Genomic DNA, 13,606 nt, shown 5'->3' with positions numbered 1-13,606 from the left:
TGGGGTTTGAGGCCGGATCAAAGCCCTGATACTCATATCTTCATCCCAGGGCTGATGGGAAGACTCAATGAGAATATGCAAGCAAGCCCTTCACAAAGGCCTGATACACCACAGCGCTTAATGCCTGGAGAAAGGCTCTTCACTGTCCTGACCTGTTTCCCCATCTACACAATGGGAGTCAGGTAGACCTTTTCTATTTAATAGTGACCACGAGATTCAGGAGCCTGCTACAGTGCTTCTAGAGGACAAAGGGCTCCATTGTTTCTCTGTTCACAGAGTCTGATCATGTCCCTTGCATACAATAGATGTCCAATTAATTACTGCATCACTGGGGCCCCATAAAAATTCCTTTTCATAGCATAACAGTTAGGAGGTCAGGTAGCGTCTTCCACTTGAATATCGCTAGCGTCAAGGAGCTCATCATCCTGAGATTCATCGCACGTCCTTGTTAAACAGCTATAACGTCCTGATGTGAAGCTGCAATCCACATCTCCATAACTGCTACCCCATAGTCCCAGCTCGGGCCTTTGGAATCACGTGAAACACTGATGTAACAGTACTTCAAGTATCCTGTTAGATTCCCTCAGTCTTCCTTTTCCACTGGCTAAACAATGACAATCCTTCAAGTGTTACGCTTAGGACATGGTTCGTTCACTTACCAACTCAGCAAGCACTGATGACGCGTACAACTGAACAGGCCTGCACTGGAATCTAGGAACAGTGACAGGAAATGTTGAGCCTTGTAGGCACAGAGCGGCTTGCAAGTCTTTAAGGACAGGCTACCCTCTCAACTGCTCCACTCTGGGGTTCCCCTCCACAGGTGCAGGCCTTGGAGCTGAGCCCCAAAGGCAGACACAGGCTGACCAGTTCAGAGATACCCCAACCGCTAGCCCAGCACCAATACATAGCAACGATCCAGGAAGAAATGTTGAGTGAATGTTTCCTGAATGGATGGATATCACCTTCCTCCTTCTAAAGGCACATGGTTACTAACATCCTTGTCCTTTGGGGGAGGCCAAGGGAATGGCCAACCTGGAATGGGCCCCACAGGACAGAAACCCACATTGGGCATCATTAACCTGGATCAGTGAATAAACTGAACCTAGGGGTGTGCAAATCCAGGTAACAAGAGTGTAAGAGCAATGTCTGCTAGCCAGAGAGGAGACCCATAGGTGTCTGTCCGCAGGACAGCTTCAGACAGAAGTCCCCATCAGACCGTCACAGGAAGGCTGATGCCAGAATCCTAAGGCGGGGGTTAGGGCGCGGGGAGGGGGTGTGTGTGACCTGCTGATGGAGTTGGGGACGGGGCAAAGAGCTAGGATGGAGAGAATAGAGGATGAAAGTCAAGTGTGTGCACGTTGGAGGGAAATGCTAAATCAGTAACTGGAACAAGGACAGACCTGACCAAAGGCGGGTGCCTGTGGCCCGTTGTGGGTTCAAAGGCCAGTTGTGTGAGCTAGGTTTGTGGCAGCCACCACTTGTGCTTCTTGGAACAAACAAGGAAGCAAGAGAGAAAAAAGATCAAGTGCAAGAAAGAGAGACAGAGGGTGGGGGGAGAGCACAAAGGTGAGAGTAGGAAAGAAGAGGGCAGGAGATAGGGTGGCAAGAGGAAGAACAGTAAACACCAACCTTGTGAGCACTTCAATAAACGTGGTTTATTGAATAAGTCATCTTTACCATAAAGTAGATTTTCATTTCCCTCTACCCTCAGTCTCCCAGCTCTGCAGCCCGATAAACACAGCAGTGCTGTCACCACAATGTGCACCTCGTAAATCCACCCGTTCCAGTGCCTTCCTATAAAGCCCAGATACCTCTTACTGGAGGACCTGTGTCTAGAGCCCTAGCTCCTTCCAGAGGACCCCTCCCTGCCCAGAATAGGGCCTCGGTGCAAACCCCAGAAATAGACACGAATGTCTGTGGAAGAAAGGGCATTGGTCACGTATTTGTTTTTTAGCTGAGAAAACCCACGACTCCAGGAAGTGGCATAAATATAGCATTATGGATTTTGAAGAAACACGCAGGAGCACATCACTTCAACACCAAAGTACCAGCTCCGACCCTTTCATCTGACAGGGGAAGTGGCTGACTGAGGGCAGGGAGAACAGAACGGCTTTCCAACATATAAATAGAACCACACCAGGAGCTGCCATTAATGACCAGTCCATTTTCTATTATGCTGAACCCGGATGCTAATTTTCAGAGGGTTATAAAGCAACTGTAAAAATATTTTTTGACTCACAGGCTTTATATTGGCTCAACTTGAGAATACTTTTACTAAAGTTATAGCTCCTAATCTTCCCCAGTAGTCTGACACACACTTCATATGGAATACAGATACATATTGAATATATATACGTATATGTGTATATATGCATACATATATTTGAATATGTACATATGTGTATGATACGTTATATGGTTATATATGTATGCGTGCATACACATACACATATTGAATACATGCATATATATGAATATCCATATGTATGAATAAAATAATAGTAGGTATTCCATCTGCAAACTCCTACTGAGTTTTTAGTCCAGGCTGAATTCTATACATGGTGAATAAGGAGAAAATGATATGCGGTTGCAACGCAGCACAAATATACTAACGCAGGTTGACTGTTGGCTGTTTTGATATGTGTTCATCTGGGGAACACCAAAAGCATTAACTCACAGGGGTTAAAGAGAAATTCCAAAAGAAGAAATGCAAATGACCAATCAGCTTATGAAAAATTGCTCAATCTCTTAGATAAAGACATAAAACTGAACCAGTAATGGTTCTCTTTTAATTTGGCAAAGACTAATAAAAATAATAATACTCAAAGCTGGCAAGGCTGTGGTGAGATGGTTACTCTCATTCATTGATGAGGCAAATGTAAATGGGAATAGGGTGCCACTGCAGTTTGAGGTGCTACTTAAAATTGGTTATTTGCCCCAGTTAGTGACAATAGAGTATTTGGGGTTTTTTGTTTGTTTGGGAGTTTTGCGGGGGGCGGGGGGGTTTGGTTTTTTCATGTGTGTGTGTGGTGTGTGTGTGTGTGGGGGGGGGTGTGTGTGTGTGTGAGTGGGGTGTGTGTGTGTGTGTGTGTGAGTGGGGTGTGTGTGTGTGAGTGGGGTGTGTGTGTGAGTGGGGTGTGTGTGTGTGAGTGGGGTGTGTGTGTGTGTGAGTGGGGTGTGTGTGTGAGTGGGGTGTGTGTGTGTGTGTGAGTGGGGTGTGTGTGTGTGAGTGGGGTGTGTGTGTGTGAGTGGGGTGTGTGTGTGAGTGGGGTGTGTGTGTGTGTGTGAGTGGGGTGTGTGTGTGTGAGTGGGGTGTGTGTGTGTGTGTGAGTGGGGTGTGTGTGTGTGTGTGAGTGGGGTGTGTGTGTGAGGGGTGTGTGTGTGTGTGAGTGGGTGTGTGTGTGTGTGTGTGAGTGGGGTGTGTGTGTGAGTGGGGTGTGTGTGTGTGTGTGAGTGGGGTGTGTGTGTGAGTGGGGGGGGGGGTGTGTGTGTGAGTGGGGTGTGTGTGTGAGTGGGACGTGTGTGTGAGTGGGGTGTGTGTGTGGGTGTGTGTGGGTGTGTGTGTGAGTGGTGTGTGTGTGTGTGTGTGTGTGTGTGTGAGTGGGGTGTGTGTGTGTGTGTGTGCGTGTGTAATTGCATACAGAACGTCTGGGGATTACTCAAGACAAGAAAGTGATGCCCCAACATGAGGCGTGGGGAAGAAGAAGATCAGGGCATGGGAAGACTCTGGGACAACAGAAGAGGAGGCCCTGACTCTTTCAGAGAAGGGACATTCCGCCCAGAACCACTGCTGCCTAAAGGTTTTACCAATGTCCCTGTGAAGAAGGACCAAACGAAGATCAGAACTACTCTGCAGGTCATCTATCATTGTGGGTTAGAGTGACATAGGAAGCCCTATCGATAACACGACCTGCTGGGGACGCAGGCAGCCTCAGCCAGTCCCTATGTCTTCACAAAGTAAAGGAAAACCTTCAGGGAACACTATAAGCACCAAATCTAGCTAGCTCCGTGGGGACCCTGGAGCCTACGCGGGAGAACAGGATAGCGTGCCCCAAAAACTCCCTAAGAACCCCAAATCCAAGAGGGTTCACTGGGTTTGCCATCCCACATGGCACTTGTGCATGAACTTCTCAAAAGGTTAGACAATGCCTTTTGCAGCTGCCAACCTGTGGTCTCGGCAGTGCACCTAAGCACCAAGGATAAGCAACGTCCAGGTAACTCAGGTGTCACAGGACTTACACTTTTCACACAAAACCCATTTTCTCCAAGACAGATGCAAATGCAGTTTCAACAAGAGAAGACAAGATAGGGGCGGCCAGATGGCTCAGTTGGTTAGAGCGCGAGCTCTTAACAACAAGGTGGCCGGTTCAATTCCCACATGGGATGGTGGGCTGTGCCCCCTGCAACTAAGATTGAAAATGGCGACTGCACTTGGAGCTGAGCTTTGCCCTCCACAACTAGATTGAAGGACGACTTGACTTGGAGTTGATGGGCCCTGGAAAAACACACTGTTCCCCAATATTCCCAATTAAAAGAGAATGAGAGAGGGAGAGGGAGAGGGAGAGGGAGAGGGAGAGGGAGAGGGAGAGGGAGAGGGAGAGGGAGAGGGAGAGGGAGAGGGAGAGGGAGAGGGAGAGGGAGAGGGAGAGGACAAGATAGGAGTGACTCAAGGTACCACAGAAGTCACAGATCTTTGTAAGGCTCTGGTCCTGTCTCTTTATGGGTTGTAAGTGTTTGTCATCTTTACTTGATACTGAAAAACATTAAAAAGCTCATATTTATCAACAAAGTTCCCGAAGATGGCTGCATGGTGTTCACACTTGACATGCACATTTTTCCAATGTTATTAGCCCAGAGGCTCTTCAGAAGCTTCCTGATGGAAGAAGAAGGCATGCCGTGTCCCCCCTCCCCCCGCCTTCATTCCTGGTGCTTCTCTCACTGATGATCCAGGGCCAAAGGGCTGACACAGAAAACCTCACCTAAACAGAAACTAACCATCCAACAACCTCAAGTTGCTGGAATTTATTTCTATATTTGAATCTGATGATAATTCATATTAAACATTCAATCTATCAGTTTAACACGTGTATACTATGTTCTCACCAAGCATTATTCTGGGTGCCAGGGATCAAGCACTGAAGGAAAGCAAGCACCCTTGCTGGCACAGACTCTGCACTTCCTTCCATGAGAGGAGGAGAGAGGTGGTATGCAGAAGCCAAGATCAGGGCCTACCTGTGCCCCGAGCTCTCCATCACTCCTCACCCCATGGTAGGACACAAGACTGCTCGCTGCTTCAGCTTCACTCCAGGTCCTGGGAGTCACCGGAGGCTCCATCAGACCCCAGGGAAGGCCTTACGCCTGCATGCACAGGGCCTGGATCCAGGCAGTTGACTTCAGCCTCGCTCTGACCATGGAGGGCCGACTAGCAGGGCTCTGGCTTGTAAAGGAATTCGGTGACAAAACTGAGATGCCTAGTGTAGACTTGGCCCTAGAAACCAGGCCTGAGACCCATTAACAGGCCCTAACCTATAGGCTCGTGAGAGGAAGCAAAGACTTTGTTTCAAACATCCTGTATTTTAGGTGCATGCAGACAGGCAGGTTGGTGTCTCCGGTGGCTGCGAGACCCCTAGTTCTAAAGGCGAGGACTTGGTATAGAGATAGGGGGATCACCCACCTGAAGGTCTTTCTTGAACCTCCCAGAGATGAGACCAACAAAGGGAATAATGCAGAGAAAGAGAAGAAAAGGACCAAAGATGGTCAGAGGAGACTTACTTTTAGGCGAGAGGAGGAGGGAGAAAGGAAAGACAGCTTAGATGGGGCGCACAACCTGAAGCTCATGATGCCACTGAAGGCTGAGCTTTGGGGACAAGAGGACAAGTGAACAACACTATGTTAGGAGGAGTGACATGGATCTACTGGGTTTGGTAACTTGGACCTTTCTAAAGATTTCTAAGAGAGGGTCCAATAGAGGGATGGGGGTCATATTACAGAAGGAGAAGGAGCAAGATGTTAGACGGCCAAGGACGCAAGTGCACAAGTCAACTTGATAAGTTCAGGGTCAAAAGAAGACGGGTGGCGGCTTGGGAGGAGGTGAGGTGAGAAAGAGTTTCAGTGGATCTTCAGGCTGAGAACATGACCAGGCAGGGGAGGAAAGACCTGCTGAGAGGGAGATCCCACAAAAGGCAGGGGCTGTCCGGAACAAGAGCATAGATGCTTTCAGCTGCAAGTAACAAAATGTCCTCCAAGAGTGGCTTCAGCAACAGAGCCTTATTTTTCACACACGAAGCACAAAGTGTCAGCCACATGTTTTAGGAAGCTATGGAAGTGCTGGAACATGCATTTTTTTTCACGCAACCAAGATCTAAGTGACATCAAACATTCACACTTGGCATGGGAACCGGAAATCTTGAGGGACTCGATTTTCAAAATTCATCCTATAACTATGTCTGCATGTTGTGTGGGTGTGGATGCTAATTGTGATGCTTAAGCCAGTGCAAGGACAAAAACATATTTCTTAATGAGTTTCCTCGTACTTTCTTCACCGGATAGTCAGTGCTTGTGTTTTTGGACAGTAAAAGTATTTACGCTCATCATTTTTCCATCCAGATGCAACATATAAATGTTGCTCGGTGACAGCTGTGCTAAGAGGCCCATTTTTCATGAGCAGGGCATCAGTGGAACTAAGGCACCTGAGGTCCCACATATATTCCCTCTCCCCCCTTCCCCTTGCAGCTCCATCCCCCTGCTAAAGAATCTGATTCCAATATCTGGGGCCAATAACACTTGACTTAAAGTGATGAATCACTCTCATTAAATTAGGATTGGGCACCTTCATGTGACTATTTATTTTGTCCTGTGCCTATTGACCGTAGATTTTATTGATTACTAATTTCAGCTAAAACAGGACTCAAGCGTCACAGACTCTTGCTCACTCCAGTAATGCTGAGGGACAGAATAGGAACCAATGGGTGGAATTGTAGGTGGAGGAGGAAGACTTTCTAACAGTCAGAATGATCCCAAAATGGGACCAGGGCTCTTGAGAGGAAGTGAGTCCTCATTACTGGATTTGTTTAAACATTTGAATGTTTTCCTCAGCACAGTTCGTCCTCATACCCTTAAAGCCAAGTCAGTGTAAGGATTTGGGAAAGATGCTGGCCTCTCATGAAAAGCTTATTCCTATGTGGCTTCAAGGAATCTCTAGCCCAGGCAACCTGATTCCAATGGACTTGATCGGCCAGTAGGTGACATCCAAACCCCCTCATTCTCCTGAGTCTGCACACAAGAATTGGGTGACCTAGAGCCCTGACTCTCTCGGGGCCCTGCCACCCAATTCTCACTGCCCCCTATGCAAGTGAGAGCCACTATCTAGGCACCAGCCCATGGAGCCACCTCTTTTAAAGCTCTGCAAGTGATTTTAATGAACATACAAGTCCAAACCACTTGTTCTTAGGATTATGAGAAACTCTACAGATATCACTGGTCCCTGGTGAACTGGGACCTGCCTGGGGGGGGTCAGTCTCATCTCTTGAAGCCCTGCTGACTTCAGCTTCAAGCAGCACTAAATGGTTTGCAATTCCCTGTGTGTACCTTGCGTCCAGAGAGAGAGACATCTGAGATGCAGCTTTGGGCATGGAGGATGCTGGGACAAAGTAGACTCTAAGAATTGCCTTCATGTGAATCCTTGGTATGTTAGGAAGTAGGGGAGCTCAGCAGAGCACACTCTGGCTTCCTGGGTCTTTTCTCTACTCAGTTAACAGAATCACATTACTCTGTAGCCTTTTGCTTCCTTCCCTTGGGTGTATGCCATGCATATCCCTTACTGGGACCCTTGTGAGGAAAGGGTGGCTCTGGGCCTGAGCCATCCAGAGGCATTCTCCAGTTCACTAATCATAAACCATTTTGTGCCTGCCTCCCATAGGAAGCTGACAGCTATTCAAGGGAAGGCCTATATTTTTCTGTTTTCCATTTTCCTAGTTCTCAGCACAGTGCTTGGTACATAGGAGGTGCTCAAAGAACTACATATTTCTAAGAAATTGATATATGAGGAGTGCAACTGTCCAGAGGCTGTGTGGGATAGAAGCAGGACAAAGCGAGACGTTTTTTGTTTCCATGACAAATCTTGAGAGATAGGAGTTTTACACTCCATTGCACAGATTCACGGACTCAGAGGAAAGGCGTTTCCCCAAGACAGAACCTGGCAAAGGAGGACTTCAACCCAGGACTCATAATAGTCTGTCCAGTTTGCTTCCTCCACTTGAGATGGGATTTGATTCAAACCCCTGCTGGCATATTCTAGGCCACACTCATGTGTGTAATCATGACGATTTATATTTACAAATTTCAGAATCAGTTGTGCAGCATTCCAAACTTCACCAAAGAAGTGCTTGAGAAATATCTTTGACTGATGCGCCATGTGACTATCTGAGACAGACTCTTCCTGAGAGTAGACCCAGGGTCCAACAGGTCACTTTGTCCAGATAACATCAGCCATCGGCTTCTGGGTTACCACCATCATCCTTTTCCACATCAGAGCATCCCTCACGAACATCACTGGGATAAGATGTCATGAGCACCACCAAGCAGGCATGGAACAAGTGCTGATGGGGGACTGTTACTCTAGATCTAGTTCTGGGCAAGCCTGGCCCCCTTTTCCTACCCCTTCGTGCTCAACCTAAACTCACACCTGGCTCCTCCCAAGCCAGGTTAGAATACACAGCACAAAGGGCCGAGGGAGGCAGAAGGGAGAGTCAGGGGTGGGGAGATATGATCATGGAAGAATGGTCAGAGAGATGCAACCGTTGCTGGCTTTGAAGATAAAGAAAGAGGACCATGAATGGAGGAATGTGGGTGGTCTCCAGAAGCTGGAAAAGGCAGGGAAACGGATTCTCCCCTTGAGCCTCCAGAAAGGCAGGCTGATCCCTGATTTTAGCCCAGTGAGACTGTGCCAGACTTCTAAGCCACTGAACTGTGAAAGAATAAATCTCAGTTGTTTTAGTCACTAAGCCTGTAATAACCCGTTACAGCAATAGAAAACCTATACACCATTCTAAAAAGACCTCTCCTAATCGCTGCCTCACGCTCTAGTCCAACTTCATAGATGCCAGGGAAGGATAGCGTAGGTTACCAGCTTTTGGGAATTTTCCCAATTCAATGACGCGGGCCTCTGAAGATCCATGGGAACCCATAATATGAATGCACTTGGTGAACTTTATTGAAGGTATGTTCTGTGCAGACACTGTAATAAGAGCTGTGTGATTATACATAGAAATCAAGTATAGTCCAGCTCATTTAGCCTACAGGCTAGAGGGAATAGAGGGAGGTATGTGTGTAGCGACCAAAGCAGGTTTGTAAGAGGGGCAATTGTCCCTACCAGGGATTTGTAGGAATACACTTAGTTACAAGGATCTCAGCATCTGCTAAAGCAACTCATTCTATGAGAAGTTTCTGACAGGCTATGAGCTGGCACAGTGCATTACCTTAGGGCACGGTCCACCCCTCTCGTCTGTTAGTTTGGTTCACAAGTAGCTGCAGTTTTTGCATTTTTGAAATTTGCCATTTGACATTGGAACACCTTCTTACATAAATGTGGTTACGTTATACATCATTTTAATGCACATTTCTCGCTTTATGCTTTTTGCTAGTGACTTATTACTTGCTGTTTATTTTATACATATTTTAGGCTATGGAAATGATGTTAGACAAAAAGCAAATTCGAGCAATTTTCTTATTCGAATTCAAAGCGGGTTGTAAAGCATTGGAGACAACTCACAACATCAACAACGCATTTGACCCAGGAGCCACTAATGCACGTACAGCGCAGTGGTGGTTCAAGAAGTTTTGCAAAGCAGACGAGAGCCTTGAAGACGAGGAGCGCAGTGGCCGCCGGAAGTTGACAACGACCAACCGAGAGCAACCACCGAAGCTGATCCTCCTACAACTACACAGAAGTGGCCGAAGAACTCAACGTCGACCGTTCTATGGTCATTCGGCATTTGAAGCAAATTGGAAATGTGATAAAGCTCGATAAGTGGTGCCTCATGAACTGACTGCCAATCAAAAAAAATCGTTGTTCTGAAGTGTCACCTTCTCTTAGTCTATGCAACAACACCGAACCATTTCTCGATGGGATTGTGACATGCGACGAAAAGTGGGTTTTATACAACAGCCGGAGACAACCACTCAGTGGTTGGACCGAGAAGAAGCTCCAAAGCACTTCCCAAAGCCAAACTTGCACCAAAACAAGGTCACAGTCACTGTTTGGTGGTCTGCTGCTGGTTTGATCCACTAGAGCTTTCTGAATCCCGGTGACACCATTACATCTGAGAAGTGTGCTCAGCAAATCGATGAGATGCACTGAAAATTGTAATGCCTGCAGCCGGCATTGGGCAACAGAAAGGGCCCAATTCTTCTCCACAGCAACACCTGCCCGCCCGTCGTACAACCAACGCTTCAACAGTTGAACGAATTGGGCTACAAAGTTTTGCCTCGTCCGCCATATTCACCTGACCTCTCGCCAACCGACTACCACTTCTTCAAGCATCGCGACAACTATTTGCTGGGAAAAATGCTTCCACAACCAGCAGGATGCAGAAAATGCTTTTGAAGAGTTCGTGGAATCCCGAAGCACGGATTTTTATGCTACAGGAATAAACAAACTTATTTCTCGTTGGCAAAAATGTATTGACTGTAATGGTTCCTATTTTGATTAATAAAGATGTGCTTGAGCCTAGTTATAATGACTTAAAATTCATGGTGGTCTGAAACCACAATTATGTTTGCACCAACCTAATACTTCAGACAAAACTCTGCAGAAAGTGGGGCTGGCACCAAGTAAAGTTTAGAAAGTGGAGCATTCTTGTAGGAGGCACACCCTAGAGCGTCATGAGGGGAGCACTGTGGCAGAGATGCTCCTCAGGAGTGCTGGTCTTACAAAAGCTAACATGCATATTCACAGTAAATCTCAAGGAGACCACAGTACAGAAACACCGGAATACAGAGCATGAGTGGGAGAAAGCAGCCAATGATGTCCAAGAGAGAGAGAAGATCCAGATGCTGAGAACTTACTGGGCGGTAGGGAGCCACGGCAGATTCCCGAGGAGAGGAGGATACAGTGAGGACAGAGTGCGTGCAGCTGTGGGTGAGGCAGGCACAGAGGAGAAAAGGGACCTTGGGCAATTAGCTGTTTGAGCTCTGAAGCCAGACCATCAACTTTTCCCACCATTCCCCATGCACGGAGTCTGACAGACACAATGATGGTTTTTAATTAACATTGACACTGTTGTGAACTTTAGTCACTTAATCTCCATTACAGTCATTGAGGATGACGCATTCGCTTTTTTAATTAACCCCCTCCCCAAAAAAGAAAAACTCTGAAAACAGATTCTCCAAACTTTCCTATCGCCCACCGCTCATCAGATCAGACCAACCAAAGACTGCTTTTCAAGGTGAACAATGAGGGCAGAAACATTTTTACTCCTATTCCTGATTAATTGCCTGACAGATTAATGATATTTTAACAAAGAGTCTGGGACACTGCTGCAGCCTATCCTCCAAATGTGGGTGTTGATCTATAAACTAAAGGATAATAATAAATAAAATTGTAATATCTACAGCGTTCTTCGCAGTGTTTATGTCATTTGCTCACACATTATGTCATTGGACTTCAGAGAGGTTGAAAGCCAGGAGTCAACCCCAGGTGGCATCATTCAAAACCCTTTGCTCTTTCCACAGAATCACAGTGCTTCTTTTGTTTGAATAAATGGCACGACATGTTTGAGAAGAAACATGACATCAAGCCAGAGTATATAATACCCAAGCTGAAACACGCAGCAAGGCCAAGGCAGAACTTTGATTTCCCACAAAACCAAAATAAGGATAGAAAACTTATATGGGTCCAGAAATGCTGCAATGGAAGCTTCCAGCGCAAAAAAGGCCTAGATCATCTGGAAAATGTACCTGGTGTGAAGAATGCAATTCCAGTTTCCTGAATGGTAAGGCATCGCAAACTATTTCATACCTCGTTCGGTCCCAGCCTCAAGAATTATTGTGCAAACACTGGGGCCAAGCAGAACTGTACCCCCTGACTACACCCAGTCCAGACCAGCAAAACTGGATGGAGGGAGGTTAGAGCTTTGCTGATAGGAACTACAGGAGTGCACTCTGAAATGAACTCTTTAAAACTCTCTTCTTATTCCAATCAAAATGTCTACATCTCGCAGCTGGGTTGATTGGACTCTCAGCCACCCGTGCTACAGGGACCCTTGCCATAAGATTGAATACGGTGCCAAAACCCACATCTCTCCTGGCCACTGCTATGCAACCAGCACACCTGCTCACCTGTCAGTACAAAGTGCAGGGGATCTGCAGGACGAGGAATCGACAGGTTCAGATGTAGCCAGACGCCAGACACTGCACTGGACCCTTAACAATATTTTCTCATTGATTTGTCTCAGACACTGTGCCAAGTTGATACAAAAGCCCCACTGCACAGAAAAAGAAACAGGATCCAGGAGTGTAATAAATTCCCGCATGGTCCCAGAGTGCCCCTATCATTTACAGGTTAAAAACAGCTCATGTGTGACACCCAAAGTATGTTATGACGTGGCCCCTGCCTACCGGGATAGCACGCAACTATGATTAATCCCAAGTCCACCTTCCTCCAAAACCCGCGTTCCAGTATTTGTTGAAGGATCCAATAAATAGTTGCCAAATAAACAAGTGAATACAGATATTTCTAACACACCATGCTAGCCTCTTAATGATGGGATACACAGAGAGGGAAAAGCAGTTCAATTAGAATGAGCAAAAAAACAAAAAACCAATTGGGATAATTAGACAAACTTGGCGGACAACCAGAGTCTTCACAGCGTCACTCGCCTGGATCCAGACCGCACCGGGAGGATTATTCTGAGGAAAACGACCATACAATTTGAAATGTGTCCGGGGTACTGACACCTCTTGGAAAACACAGCCCCCGGTGGACTCCCCGTGGTGGCGTGATGAGGGAGTGTGGTGCAGGGCACAGAGCCACCCACTCTCCCAGGTCAACACACCACCCTGCTCAATGGTGCTTTTACTGTGGGAGACGCTGCCTCCTGTGACAGCAGCAGCCGCGACACTGGTCCCTCCTGCACTCCACTCCTCACCACTGATGGCTGGGCCGGCCTCTGCTTACCAGACTCAGAGCCGCTGCATCAGGGAGCTCAGTGCCCACCATGAAGGGGACTGATATGCCCAGTAGGGCGCATATCAGCCCTTTGAAGGCCAGAGGTGACTCTGGCCCATGAGCGGGGCGGTGGGGCTGCCGTGGGCAGACTGTGCTGCAGCCATCATCTCGGTACAGGTCAACGTTTCATGGAAGACTCAGTCCCTGTTTGACCATATTCCTCTCCACCTCAAACACGGCCACCATCCTCAGGGGCATTAACATGCACAGAGTTGTCTCAGCCAACAGAGTGACATACGGACAGCGTGTTGGAGTCGCAGTTGAGTGTGAGAAAGGCCACCTACCTGCACATGCCAGCCTCGGACAATGATGAGCTGTGGCTCCTTGATCGAGCTGTCTCTTCCCTCTCGGCCTCAGGTTCTTATCTAGAAAACAAGGGTT

The 13,606-nt window shown here is 47.3% G+C and overlaps 1 long non-coding RNA gene across 2 annotated transcripts in view; it reads right to left on the bottom strand.

Moving 5' to 3' along the window:
* The window catches only part of LOC141567688 (uncharacterized), a 398,636-nt gene that overhangs the window by 261,016 nt on the left and 124,014 nt on the right, over positions 1–13,606 (bottom strand). For both annotated transcript variants that reach the window (XR_016022066.1, XR_012490509.2), the window contains one exon: positions 13,510–13,590. This is a non-coding gene — a long non-coding RNA (uncharacterized LOC141567688). The remainder of the gene's footprint in view (positions 1–13,509; positions 13,591–13,606) is intronic.

Source organism: Rhinolophus sinicus, chromosome 8 (genome assembly GCF_057876585.1).
Source record: "Rhinolophus sinicus isolate RSI-liver-muscle chromosome 8, RSI-T2T, whole genome shotgun sequence".
Taxonomy (NCBI): Eukaryota; Metazoa; Chordata; class Mammalia; order Chiroptera; family Rhinolophidae; genus Rhinolophus; species Rhinolophus sinicus.
The sequence above is the reverse complement of the archived record's forward strand: the minus strand, read 5'-3'. Positions and strand labels throughout refer to the sequence as shown.